The following is a 15,648-nucleotide window of genomic DNA, read 5'->3' as shown; positions in this document are numbered from 1 at the left end:
GTGTGGGCTATCCAGAACATCGTTGCACTGGTGTTCTGTCCAGAACATCTCATCAGTGCAAGTCGCGCCGATGTTGCCAGATTGTATTTTGATAAAGTGACGCTTCATCGATTCACAATAGCAATTTATTGTTACTAATTTATCGAAAAACATGAAATTCAAAGTGGTCAGTGTCAGAAATAATCGCAGCAGTAAATATTTATTACAAATTGTAGCATTTCATATATTAAAAATGCAAGATTTCACTTCTTTTCTGTGATTGTTTTTAAACAGCTGATGACAGTGTTGCATATTTTTGGAGATGTCCTGGATAAACGAGTACTCTGTTTTCTTTTAGTCCTTCACGGCTTAGGTTATTCAGTGCTAAAAGAAAACAGCCCTAATGCTCGTGTCCAACTATTTGAAACATCCCAACAAACACAAGGATGAGCATTTTTCATAGGTTACACCAAGGCTGAACAAGAAGGTTAAATCATGGGCCCATAGATTACAATTTTTCTTGATAACATATTCCAGTCCCAAAATACCACACGACATCAGTTTTTAAACTACATCATGAACTGTTTTTGTTAATAGCTGGCGAAGAGCCATTTGACTGACTTCCATTCTTAACCTTGGTGGGTATTATAGTCTTATTTGTCTCATATCGGCGTTCCTCGGATGAATTATCCACTTCACTCATAGGAGACGCAATTAAATTTGAACCTTCACTTTTCTCTGGATTTGAATTTTTTTTCAGGACAATTGAAAGAATAAATAATTGCCACTTTTACCAATACCATACGATTCTTTTATCAGCTGGTTTTGACTTCTTAAAATTGTAAACAACATATTGAAATTTTTGTTTTTGTAATCGTGATTCAATCTCTTTATTCAGCCATGGGTAATGCGCTTTACAGACTATCAGTTATTCCGGACGTCATGTATAATAAATGCTTACTCAAAGTGTACCATAAATGCTTATTAACTCAATTTGTCGGGTACCCTGCCAGCATTTCAAAGTTCCATTTCATCCTCATCGCTACCACAGACTCGTAAGTGACACTGCAGCAATCGCCAACTGTGGTGGGGGAGGCGTATGAAATGTACTTGAATGTAATTTGCCATCACTATTGTTACAAGAGCCATTTCATATTTTGTGAAACACTAAGCGCAACTAGCTTCTTATAATTTATTGAAATAAAATTGATAATAAAGTGCTGAAAACATAGTTATTTCGCTTAAAATTGTAAAAGGTACATATATTGGTGAACAATTTTTGACTTTCCAAATGGCCTCCATCTAGAATAAAAACACTGGCTGATAGACGCTGCAACATGTAACTTGCCACTAGTAAATCAACATCATTCTATCATTACTGAAACATATTATGTTTAATCAAATTAATAAGCATCTAAAGGATCGTGTTTTACTTGACCACAATGGTTCTTTTACAACTATCTTAAAATGCACTTTTTCTGATTGTTTGAAGGGGCTCTTATTGGCGTCGTTCTAAATTTATTAAAAAAGCACCTAATAATTGCACTCATGCGATACTTTTTTGTAGTAACTTGGCGTGGTACAACTTCTCAATAGTGACGGCGCTTTTCCGACGAGTTTTTGATGTCGTATACGATTGTTTTCGACGTAGTAGGGATTCTCAAAAGCGCCGTCAAATTCAAAAAATGTTGGCAGGGTATGAAATCTGATGCACTTAATGTGCTTTACAGACTATCAGTTATTCCGGACGGAATGTCGGTGTTTGTAAAGAATCGTACAATGTGTCAGATCGATACGACTTATCGGCGATGACTAAATAATCGGTAAATGTGTTATCGACTCCATAAACATGCAGCAGTATCGATTATGCCATATATTGTGCACATTATAAGTTAAGTCCGAAGGTATAATCGATACTGCTGCATGTTTATGGGATCGATAACACATTTACCGATTATTTAGTCATCGCCGACAAGTCGTATTGATCCGACACACTGTAAGATTCTTTACAAACACCGACATTCCGTCCGGATTAACTGATAGTCTGTAAAGCGCATTAGAGAAGTCAATAAATTTAAATATCTTTGCAGAAAACTAAAATCTTAGAATGCTACATTCTTGCAAACATGAATATGCTGACCAATGAAAAGTTAGTGGCTTATCGACAAGAAGAAGTTTCCAGAAACATTTCAAAGTGCAACCAATTAAAATTGTTAAAAAACAACAAATTGTTAAAATCAACATCTTCTGGATGAAAATGTGCATCACATCGTCAGTTTAATTCAAACCTCATACACATTACACTTTCAAAATCCACTTTAACTAGATTTCAACTGTCATTTGCTTTATAAAAAAGGGATTTCAAATCCACTTTTAGTAGATTTCGAGCCTAATGTGAATGAGCTATTACATCCTATTATCAGTTTAAAATGGATATTTTGTGAATTCCTTCTGCTGGAAATCTATTCTAACACGCGGTCCAGCACGTTCTAATTTCAAATTTCCCGCATATTAATAAATTTTAATGCTGTTTTATGACACCAAAAGGAAGGAAATCGAATTATCAATGCAGAAGTGTTTACATATAATGTTTAAGATATTTAAAGTTTTGTTGTTTTGTTCTTATTTGTTGACAAGGCATATTAATTAAAGGTAAAGTCACGAGCAAACGTGTGTACCCCCCATGATAATTATAATGTCAAACTAAAATGGCAGATGACTTAAGTTGACATTTTGTGTATGTGTAGTGTTGTTTTCAGCCAACAATTGTTTATTACAAAGAACAAAAAGTCATTTGAAGTTAAATATATGCCTAAGGCAGACATCAATACAAAACAACAACAAAAAATGGGGCGAAATTTTTCCGCTACATAAGCGAACGGTATCCTTGTCTCAGTGAATTGGCCTGGGAACAATGCGTAAGTGTGGACTGACATGTAACAAGTTGGAGGAAATAATTATGAGCTTCTTGTGTATTCTATTTAGGTTCCCGATTTTGATAATCTTTATTTGGATATGAATGGCATTATTCACAATTGCTCCCATTCCGATGATACAAACATCCATCTCAACATAACAGGAGTATATGTTGAAGGACATATTCAACTAACCACAGAAATTATTCTTTATGGCCATTGACGGCGTGGCCCCTCGTGTAAAAATTAATCAACAGCGTAGTAGACGTTTTCGTTCAGCCAAAGAAGCTGAACTTTGGAACGATTAGCACAGAGCCTAGGTGAAGTGAGAGAACACGAACGATTCGGTAGCAATTGTATTACACCAGGAACAGAATTTATGGATCGTTTGCATAAGGCATTGCGCTATTTCATAAAAAATTATTGCTGATGCTATGTGGCAGAAGTGCAGAGTTACCCATCAAAAAATTTGGAAGTTCTTCCAAAGGCACAACTTTAAAAGAACTTCCAGAAGATGTACTCCCAATGATGTTCTTCATTTTAACTACACAGGAAGTTCTTTTCATTCAATTTTTTATAACATCTTTTATTCATATTTTTAATTGGTAATGCTAAATTTTTTGTTTCAAATTGGTTAAAAACTGTTTAAGAATTCATAAAATGGTACAAATTATGTAAATTTTGTCGAAAAAATGCTAAATTCAATCTGAAAAAATTATGAATTTTTGAAAATATTTGAGGTCAAACGTTTCAGACAAGCGTTAGAATCCATTAAAAATTATAAAAAATCATAAAAATTATTTATTATTTATCTTTCCGATATTATGAGGTATTGCTCAATTCAATTCTATTTGCTTTCCGTGCAGATGTGTCCAATAAATAGTTATAGGACATAAACACATTGTCTGCATTTTCAATCAATTCTTTGGCTCCATAATATGGACACATTTTGAGTTTTTACCTACTTTAACCAAGTCTTCAATGTCCATTAAATCCAGATCATCTTTGCGCGATTCCACACGATGATGAAAGGCACAAGTTCTTTTTTGGACTCGCAATCGACAAATCGATCTGTGTTTTATTTGAATTGCCCTGTTCTCGCAATACCTCGGGATATATACACAATTGATCATTGGTGGCGGTGATGTTTGTTGTATTTGCATCTTCATTTCCTCTTTTCGGGATTGCAGCCATTCCAAAGATGAACATAAGGTTTTACCGGTTCCTATGAGAAAGTTTTATTTGTGGTTAAATTGTTATACATTATTTTATACCCGTTGGGGATTCCAGAAACCCATTTGATCCATCTCGTAGACATATGATGACCTTTTCCATATAAGCTCTTTGAACTTCATAGGGATCCCATGATTTGTTGCTATTGCATCTCTTAGATTCCTTAATGCCTCAATTCGTACACTGGAACCATAGTGTTTCAGTTTAGCAATACATTCTTCAACATTTATTTGCCTTATGCCTCCGTCATATTGTGATTCTTTGAGCTGTTCCCGCACAGAAAAAAAAGTGTCTCGTAAATTTAAGAAGATTTTTACAATAATTTATTACAAGAGTTTTCCAGAATTTTAGTTCATTTTTCGTATCTTCAACGAAAATTAACTACTCGAAAGGAAATTTTACAAATTCTAAGTAGCAATCGTTTAGTTCATGGCCTACAAAATACGATGGAAATTTCCTTAAAAAATTTCTTAACTGGTAGTTAAAAATTCGTTTGTCATGCTATAAAACTACTTGTAAAATGTAAAGTATTTAGTAAATAATAAGTGCAATTTACTATAAAATTTTTTTGTATGAGCAAATATTTTTTTACGAAAAATGAACTTGAAAGTGGATAGCAATTTCTTACTGACAATTCCTATAGTTACTAATTGTTGGTAGAAAATTACCCAATGAAATATTTTTAGTTCACATGTAATTAAATTTATAGGCATTTTCGTTAAAAAATGGTAGATAAAATTTCATGAAAATTTTGCAAATTTTAAGTTAAACGTTTCATCGTTCATAAACTGGTGTGCCTGTACGAATATTATTCTTAGAGTAAATTGTTAGCAGATGCGATGAACTAATGCATAGTCAGAGATCTTTGTCGGCATAGTGGAATGTGATTAATGTAAAGATGATGTTACTTGAGTTTTGTTGTGTATACATGAGCGTGGGGTTATTTTTATTTTTGTCCATTTAGTGGTTTGTGTGTGTGTGTGTTTGTTATTCGCGGATGGTTTATTTGGCTAGATGAGGTGTTTTTTTCAATAAAGGCACATGTGTTTTTGTTGTTGTAGGAATGTTTTGGCTTTGCTTGGTTTTGTTTGGCATGCTTCAGTTGTATAGTTGGCGTTGGCGTGGGCTGTTGCATCTTTTAAGAAGATATGCAACAAGGGAAAAGGGAATATAAAGGCATGGAATATTTTGGATTTTTGAGACATATATTGGTGTTTGTTTATTAAACCTTTTAAATGAAAGTTATTAATATTTTATCGGTAGTTTAGAAAAAAGTTATTAAGAATATTTAGGAAAACATGTTGAAATTGAAAGTGTATTGAAATTTTTATTATTCTATGTAAAAAATTAATACTCAATTCCAGATGAATTTGGAAAATTTTTGTTATATCTCAGCGTATAGTTTATTTATAAATTGGTAAGTATTTTTTAATATGACTTTCTTTTAAAAATAATATTTTGTATGAATATTATTATTTGTTAATTAATTATTTTTTTTGGAAACCAGTTTAATGTTTTTCTTTGTTGTAAAAGCAATATTTAATTTCAGAGCAACACCAGATGGATTCGAACAAATTTAAAAAATAGAGAATTGGTAAGTTTTCTTTTAAAAATTGGCTTTATTTCAACTAGAATATTTACGTTTTTGTCACCTTTGGAAACCAATGTAATAATTTTAATGTAAAAAATAATATGTAATTTCAGAATAACCCCTTAGAAATTTGGACAAATTTTTAGTACACCTTTGCCTGTAATTTAATAGTGAATTGGTAAGGATTCTTTAACTTTCTTTTAACCCTGGACAGTCATCCTTATTTTTTGTACATTAACGTCATCTTTCGTCATTTTGATTTCATCGTGAGCGAAAAAATTAACCAAACTTGAATTTATTTTCTTATTCAATTTGGTTTTAAGTAGTATAAAACAACAATTCATAAAACGGTCGAATTAGTATAACTTAAATTTACCATTTCGCAATAGACTAAAATGCATTTTAAATCGAAAATGAAATTACGTGTCGTCATTTTGACGAATGATGACTGTCTAGGGTTATCAAGAATATTTGGTTTTTTATGCATATTATTATTTTTTTCATTAGATTTTTTGAAAACCTATTTAATAATTTTATTTAATGTAAAAAATAAATATTTAATTTCAGAGTAACTCAAATAAATTTGGACAACTTTTTATATTTCCCCTCAGCGTACAATTTAATAGAGAATTGGTAAGTTTTATATTAAAACTTTGGCTTTCTTTCAACTAGAATATTTATTTTATTATATCCTTCACATCGATAACAACACAGTTTTATGAGTTTATATAGAATACTTCATTATTTCTCTAATTGTTTCAGGTGCAAATTTTATGAGATACGTTTTCCAAAGAAAAGTTGAATTCTTTACACCATTTGATAAAATGCCCCAAATATGGTAAGTTACAAGCTAAAATGAAGAATTAAAAATTATTCATTACATGGTGTTAATTTTTAACAATTTTCATTATTGTTTCCATTTTTTTCCAGCAAGATATGTGAAAAAATTACCTACGATGAATAAAAAAAGGATAAGTCAAAACGTCCAAACAGCGAGTTCAAATGAACTACTCTCTGTTCCACGTGGTCATAATTTTTATTCACAAAAAAACATTGTATTAAGAACTTTCATCATAAGTTTTTATAATAAAGTACTTTTGCTTAAAGAAAGTTTAATTTTAATGTATGAACATTTTCATAATAGTAAAACGGTTTGTTGTTCCTTTAATTATTTAATTTCTCTGTACTGTGGAATGATTGATTTAAAAATAGTTTAGTCGTCGATATTTTAAAGAGACTGTTAACCAATTTTTATTATCGGGTTTCCCACAACATAAGGACGTAAACGAAAATAATACTGACTTTTTAACTTGGTAGGGGTATATAAATCTTATGGTGTTGTAAAAATGAACTAAAATACAATGTTATAGATGAACTAAAATTTAAGAGAATTGTAAACTAGATAAGTTGAAACAAATCTTAAGGGCTAAATCATGGTCAATATTACTACAGTTTAGTTCATTTTGCAATGGAAAAGGGTTCACTGTTTTTTCAGTGCGAATTGTAATTTTGCGCACTTTGAATTCGGTTTTACGTTTTTGCGAACTTAGTATATATATATATATATATATATATATATATATATATATATATATATATATATATATATATATATATATATATATATATATATATATATATATATATATATATATATATATATATATATATATATATATATATATATATATATATATATATATATATATATATATATATATATATATATAAAAGAGTTTTTTAAGAAAATTCTTTGATTTTCTCCCCAGTTTCTAACAAGTAGGCAAAAGTTTCGTAAAACTAACCCCATACTAATAACACAATGTAAATAAAAGCAATATATATGTAAACAAAGAATGTAAACAAATCTACTAAACGTAAACAAAGCCTTTGACAAGATGAATGTCGATATTAGTCACCTGATTGCATGACTTTACCTGGATTAATATGCCTTGATTTGTTGATATGTTTAATAAGATTATTATTTTTCAATTGTTATTGTAGTGTATTATGTAGTGTAGTGTATTATTATATATTTTATTTTGACGAAAATTAATAAATTATACAAAATTCATAGAATTTTGGCTTTGACTTTCAATTTGAAGTGGTGATATCATTCATACAAATTTTGGTTGAGAAGTATATGTAACGATAGGGCTGTTTTCTTTTTGCACTGGATACAACATTTGTATGGGCTATCCAGAACATCGTTGCACTGGTGTTCTATCCAGAACATCTCATGAGTGCAAGTCGCGCCGATCTTGCCAGATTGTGTTTTGATAAAGTGACGCTTCATCGATTCACAATAGCACTTTATTGTGACTACCCAATAAACACAGGATGAGCGTTTTTCAAATGCAACAACTTTTCAGTTTGAGGTTAAATATAATTTTCAACATAAATTCAACTTGACTTGAAATAGCTCATCTTCAATACATCTTCAAATTGTTTGCGAATTACTTCCAATTTGCCAAAAAGTTGACGAAATCTTTGAAAATGTGTTGAAGATAATATGAGAAAACTTTGACAAAACACTACCCTAAAATGCAACGAAAAAACCATGTGGTTTTCAATACTTATTTGTGCAACGAAGTTCGTGGTCAATTGCAAGAAATTAAAAAATGGAAAATTTTGGACAAATAACCAAATAGTTTATAAAAATAGGTAAGTGAAAATAAAAAATGAAATAAAACTTTAAGGAAGTCACTAAATGTATATCTCTTTGCAGAAAACTAAAATTATGGATTCTACGTTCTTGAAAACATTAAAGCATTAAGCTGACCGATGAAAAAATGGTGGACAATTAACTGAAACTGCTTCAAATAGTTTATAATAATTGGTACGCCAATATGAAAAATTAAATCAACACTTTAGAGAAGACACTAAATTTAAATCTCTTTGCAGTGAACTAAAATCTTTGGATGCTACATTATTGCAAACATTAAGAAGCTGACCAATGAAAAATGAGTGGGTTATCGACAAGAAAAAGTTTCCAGAAACATTACAAGTGCAACCAATTAAAGTTGTTAAAAACAACAAATTGTTGAAATCAACAACTTCTGGATGAAAATGTGCATCACATCGTCAGTTTAATTCATATGCTATTATCAGTTTAAAATGGATATTTTGTGAATTCCTTCTGCTGGAAATCAATTCTAACTCGGGGTCCAGTACGTTCCTAATTTCAAATTGCCCGCATGTTAATAAATATTAATGCTGTTTTATGACACCAAAAGGAAGGAAATCGAATTATCAATGCAAAAGTGTTTACTAATAATGTTTAAGATATTTAAAGTTTTGTTGTTTGTTTTTTTTTTTTTTTTGTTCTTATTTGTTGAAATGTTTAATAAGATTTTTATTTATCAATTGGTATTGTAGTGTATTATGTAGTGTAGTGTATTATTATATATTTTATTTTGATGAAAATGAATAAATTATAGAAAATTCATAGAATTTTGTCTTTGACTTTCAATTTGAAGTGGGGATATCATTCATACAAATTTAGGTTGAAAAGTATTTGCAACGATGTTAATTTTGAATTTGACTCGCATCGAAAATTGTTTGACAAATTTTTGAGTAGCGATGTATTTCAATTTGAGGATAACACTTGAGATATTATTGCTAATGTGTTGAATTTCACTGTTGAGGGTAATGTCTGTATTTTGTTGAGAACGCGATTTTCTCAACAATTTCTCAACTTGAATATTACCCTAATCCTTTGAAAAAATGTTTGAAAAATTGTTGAAATTTAGCATTTTTCAAACGTTTGTGTTTATTGGGTAATTTATCGTAAAACATGAAATTCAAAGTGGTATAGCAAGGCATATTAAAGAGGTAAAGTCATGCAATCAGGTGACTAATATTCATCTTGTCAAAGGCTTTGTTTACGTTTAGTAGGTTTGTTTACATTCTTTGTGTACATAAATATTACAATACAATAACACTACACATACAAAAATGTCAACTTAAGTGACCTGCCATTTTAGTTTGACTTTCTAAATATCATGGGGTGTATACACGTTTGCTCGTGACTTTACCTTTAATTAATATGCCTTGATGGTATAATGTCATAAATAATCGCAGCAGTAAATATTTATTACTAATTGGAGCATTTCATACATTAAAAATGCAAGATTTCACTTATTTTCTGTGATTGTTTTTGAACAGCTGATGACAGTGTTGCATATTTTTGGAGATGTCCTGGATAAACGAGTACTCTGTTTTCTTTTAGTCCTTCTCGGCTTAGGGTATCCAGTGCTAAAAGAAAACAGCCCTGATGTTAATTTTTAATTTGACTCGCATTGAAAATTGTTTGAGAAATTATTGAGTAGCGATGCATTTCAATTTTAGGATAACACTTGAGAAATTATTGCTAAAGGCCGGTACTCTGTTCGGTTTTCGCGTTGAAACTCCATACAAAACCAAAAAATGCGAAAAATTTGCGAAATTTTTTCCATTTGTGATACTTTGTTTTTTCGTGTTGAAAAACTGACGTTTATAGCACGGCGCCATTTGCAATGTGAATTAAGAAATAATTTATTTATTAAAAACTATTTGTGCGGGTTTATAAATCAAACACGGACCATATTTTTGTTCCGAAACTATACAAAGGATCAAAGGAATAGCAGATCAATTGCCCAAGGAAAAATAAAATGTTATTTTGTGAAAACAAGCAACAACCACCAACTTAATCCAATATCGCTCCCTGTAAAATAGCGCTCCAAGCTACCTAAAAAAACGCCGCTTTCTATGTGCGAAATAATGGTTTCCATAAAAATTTTTCGCAAGAATGAACATAGTACCGGCCTTAATGTGTTGAATTTTACTGTTGAGGGTAATGTCTGTTTTTTGTTGAGAACGCGATTTTCTCAACAATTTCTGAACTTGTATTAGTGTTGTAAATTTTGATTACTTTTGACTACTTTGACTTTTGAGTACTCGTTACTACTCGTTACTTTTGTAAAAAAATTACAAAAGACACTTTTTAATAATATCTTCCTCTTTTTTAAATTTAAAAACAGTATAGAAAAGCAAATTACATTATCCAGTTTTATTCTAATGTTATAAAATGTGGTGTGGTAGATATATGGGTCTCGTTAGAAAAAGATTTTCACCAATCATTCAAATTTTTAGAGCCAATTTCGTATTCACTATTTGGTATTTTTTCGTCAGGGTATATCTAAATGTCATTGTGTATTACTGATGCTTGCAATTTGCAAACTTTTTAAATCCACCATTTTCCACCATTGACAGTGGATGAAAATATTTAGCGATCATTTTTATCGTGAGACCCAATGTTGAAATTTTCCAAGGGTTTTTGAATAAGCTTGGGTACCTTCTCTGAAAACTATTGGATTGAACCAGCTGAAGTCAACGACATTATTATTCGTACTATTCGCATGAGACGTGATCCATGTGATGCTTTAAATTATAGCTCCCACCTACACCCAATGCAAATTTTTTTCAAATGCAAACGTTTTTAAGAAATCAGATAAATTTTTCACTTTGTTCAAAGGTGAAGCCATATATCCTTTTCGTGTTATTTTAACTGATAAAACGATTTTCGAAAACTTCAATTAATATTTTCCAAGAAGTCAAGAATTTTACTTCCAAACCGCCAACTTACTTACCGTCAGAAGAAAAAAACTGGCATTGAAGATATTGAGTACTCTTTTACTAGTAACGAGTACTCAAAAAATTAGTCAGTAACGAGTACTTGTAATGAAATACTCGTTACTTTCCCAACACTAACTTGTATATTACACTAATCCTTAGAAAAAATGGTTGAAAAAGTGTATTAGAACAAGACAACTATAGTTCTAATTATTCATAATACTGTTACGAATGTGATATTTCTAGATTTAAGTTTATTTAAATTAGTTTACGTTAATTTAAATTTCAAATTGTAACGATAAAATTACGTCATAACTTGTTAGAGTCATTTCTTTATTTTCTAGTACTTTCTTAAACATCTTTTGTGTTTCCAATCGTTCATTGTAAAAGTAACGCCTTTTGTTTTATGCCTGCACGACATCTACCTAATCTAGTAGAATGCACTAGATTATTAGCATAAGCCTAAAAGTATGTGTGCCATATCACCTGTAAAATAACGCCGATAGAATATTCCAGATGGCTGTAGGCAATGAAGATAACCAGTTGAATATGTGGTGTTAGATAAATTGTAACAAGATAGTTCTAGATGGTTGTAGGCCAGACTATCCAGAATTTTCGAAATCGTCAAATCACGGTATATAAGCCCCTGGCGGAGGGTGCAGTCAAGTCAGTCGTAAGCTAAAGTTTATACAGTACACATCGTAGAGCAAATAAGTGAAGCCATCAGTTAAACTAATAAATTGTAGATTGTCGTTATTTGAAAAGGACTGTGTTTTAATTATCGGGTTATTAAACACGCCTCAATATAAAAACGTAACAATTGGTGTCGGAAGTGAAATAACGAAAAAAAATCTACAATGAAGTTTAATCAGCTCCGAGTAGAAGACTTGAAAAAGGAATTGAGCAAAATGGGGCAGTCGACTACAGGAAACAAGGCTCAATTACAAAAGCGACTACTGGAAGAGTTCGAGCGGCGCAGTATTGATATCGAAACACATGAGTTCGATTATAAGGAAGATCTTGACGAATCAGTAGTAGCCAGCGCCTTGGAAACTCCATCTGTAGCTTCTAATGTTGTTGATTACACATCGATGGTCAATATTTTAAGCAAACTGATGGAAGAAAATTCTCTAAAAATGCAAGAGAACTCAAGAAAAATGATGGAAGAAAATTCTCTAAAAATGCAAGAGAATTCTAGAAAAATGATGGAAGAAAATTCTCTAAAAATGCAAGAGAATTCTAGAAAAATAATGGAAGAAAATTCTCTAAAAATGCAAGAGAATTCTAGAAAATTGGAAGAAAAATTCGACGAAAATTCAAAAAAGATGGACGAAAATTCTAGAATTCTAAGTGAGAATCTTCAATAAATTGCTGAAGGCATGGAAAAACGTGTGGACCATATCGAAAGCCAAATTGGGGAGCTGGATAAGAAGATTATTTCTGTGGATGAGAAAATTATGGTTCATGATGAGAAGTTTCTACACATTGAAAGAAAAATGTCAGAGCTGGAAAGTAAAGGTGGACCAGTGCGCGTTATCGAGGGCTCAAAAACCAAACCTCCTGTTTTCGATGGCTCAACTTCATTTGATGTCTTCAAATTCCAATTCGAAATGGTTGCTTGTAGAAATTTGTGGAACGACAACGACAAAGCAATTGAACTTCTATTGGCATTAAAGGGCAATGCCGCTGACGTGATACAAAGCATTCCCGCTGCCTCTAGAAATAATTATAATGAAGTAATAGCGGCACTTCAACGTAAGTACGGCGGAGAACATAAGCAAGACATCTTCAGAATGGAATTAAGAGGAAGAGTCCAGAAGTCAAATGAGACTCTACAAGACTTTGCAACAGAGGTTGAGCGGTTGGTGCTTTTGACATATCCAGGAGAAAGTCATCCACTTGTGGACCGCATCAAGATCGAGACCTTTGTGAATGGAATTAGAGACCCTGATATAAAATGTGCAACATATGCGTCACAAAAGGCTACATTCGCAGAAACAGTAACATTTGCACATGCACAAGAAACTGCGAGATTGTTGGCACGGCCTCAAATTCACAAAGTACGCAGAGTAGAGACCCAGTGTGAAGAAACGCAATCGGTCATTGAATTGGTAAAAGAGGCTCTAAGGCAGATAATGCAAGAAATGAAGCAGCAGGCAAATAAATCTAGAATAAAATGCTATAACTGTGATAAGGCTGGACATCTATCCCGGGAATGTAAAGCGTGGCGTAAAACGTCGGGGTCAATCTCGCCATCTCCATTAAACAATAATCATAAGAAGGCGACCACAAAGCCAAGCGACTCAAATTTAAATTTTGCGGATAATAGAAAAGGTGGCAAACAAGTTATTGATCAAGCCTTGACACGACGGCATTGCAATGTAGAAAGCACACGCTACTCGAAGGCTGAACCACAGGAGACAGTTGTAAATGTCAGGCAGTTACACATCGAATCTGGCACAGACTGGTCAACAGAGCAACGTAAAGATCCCATTATGAGAAAAATTATTTCGGCGAAAGAAGAAGATAAGAAACCCAGTAAGAAAGACATCGCAGCCGAAAGCCCACTTATGAAATCATACTGGGCTCAATGGGACAGTCTATGTCTGGTCAACGGAACCCTACAACGTAAGTGGGAAAGTGAAGATGGCAAGAATAGCCGCAACTTGATAATCGTGCCAGATTCTAAGGTAAAGGATGTTTTGACGGAATTCCACAATGGACCTAGTGGAGGTCACTTAGGAATAACCAAAACAGCCGAGAAAGTGAAGCAACGATTCTACTGGGTTGGATGCCAGAAATCAATTGCTGAATGGGTGGCAAATTGTGAGAAGTGCATAAAGGCGAAAGGGCCAAGACGAAAAAGTAGAGGTCTTATGCAAGAGTATAGACCAGGAGCGCCTTTTGAAAGAATAGCAATGGACGTTGCAGGGCCTTTCCCAGTAAGTGATTCTGGAAATCGATATGTCCTTGTGGTCATGGACTACTTCAGCAAGTGGCCAGAAGTTTATGCCATTCCTAACCAAGAGGCGAAGACGATTGTAGATGTAGTCGACAAGAACTGGATATGTCGCTACGGTGTGCCGACCGAGATACACTCAGACCAAGGAAGAAATTTTGAATCGGCCATATTCAAAGAGATGTGTGACTCCCTTGGTATCAAGAAAACAAGGACTACGCCATTGCATCCGCAGTCTGATGGCATGGTAGAAAGGTTTAATCGCACTCTGGAAGAACATCTTCGAAAGGTGGTGGATAACGGCCAACGAGACTGGGACGATCATATACCAAAGTTTTTGCTGTCGTATAGATCAGCCATACATGATTCTACGTCACGAACACCGGCCAAGGTCCTATTCGGAACGGAATTGAAGTTGCCCGGAGATTTGATATTTGGCGCTACACCCAATGAGCTCGCCATGGAAGAAACCAGTAACGACATACCAAACATATTTGGTAAAGTTCACGAATCAGTGCGAAACAAAATAAAAATGGTTAGCAATAGAATGAAGGCGAGATATGATCGTGCAGCAAACACTGAGGGCTGTAGTGAAGGACAACTGGTTCTGCTATTCAACCCGCAACGAAAGAAAGGATTATGTCCTAAACTACAAACACAGTGGGAAGGCCCATATAAAGTCATCAAGAAGATCAATGATGTTGTATACCGCATTCAAAAAGACGACAGCCCAAGGTCAAAGATGAAAGTCGTTCACCTGGAACGTTTGGCTCCATACGGAACGGGTTCTGTGCCTATTCGGGACGAACAGGCTTAAGCGGGAGGCAGTGTTACGAATGTGATATTTCTAGATTTAAGTTTATTTAAATTAGTTTAAGTTAATTTAAATTTCAAATTGTAACGATAAAATTACGTCATAACTTGTTAGAGTCATTTCTTTATTTTCTAGTACTTTCTTAAACATCTTTTGTGTTTCCAATCGTTCATTGTAAAAGTAACGCCTTTTGTTTTATGCCTGCACGACATCTACCTAATCTAGTAGAATGCACTAGATTATTAGCATAAGCCTAAAAGTATGTGTGCCATATCACCTGTAAAATAACGCCGATAGAATATTCCAGATGGCTGTAGGCAATGAAGATAACCAGTTGAATATGTGGTGTTAGATAAATTGTAACAAGATAGTTCTAGATGGTTGTAGGCCAGACTATCCAGAATTTTCGAAATCGTCAAATCACGGTATATAAGCCCCTGGCGGAGGGTGCAGTCAAGTCAGTCGTAAGCTAAAGTTTATACAGTACACATCGTAGAGCAAATAAGTGAAGCCATCAGTTAAACTAATAAATTGTAGATTGTCG

General features: G+C 32.9%; 1 long non-coding RNA gene across 1 annotated transcript; it reads left to right on the top strand.

Annotated features, from left to right (window-relative positions):
* Positions 1-2,629: 2,629 nt before the first annotated feature.
* On the top strand, positions 2,630-3,691 carry LOC142238483 (uncharacterized). The gene is made up of 2 exons (XR_012722736.1): positions 2,630-2,897; positions 2,965-3,691. It is a non-coding gene; the product is annotated as an uncharacterized LOC142238483 (long non-coding RNA).
* Positions 3,692-15,648: the final 11,957 nt, after the last annotated feature.

The sequence above is a fragment of the Haematobia irritans genome, chromosome 5 (genome assembly GCF_050003625.1).
Source record: "Haematobia irritans isolate KBUSLIRL chromosome 5, ASM5000362v1, whole genome shotgun sequence".
Taxonomy (NCBI): domain Eukaryota; kingdom Metazoa; phylum Arthropoda; class Insecta; order Diptera; family Muscidae; genus Haematobia; species Haematobia irritans.
The sequence above is the reverse complement of the archived record's forward strand: the minus strand, read 5'-3'. Positions and strand labels throughout refer to the sequence as shown.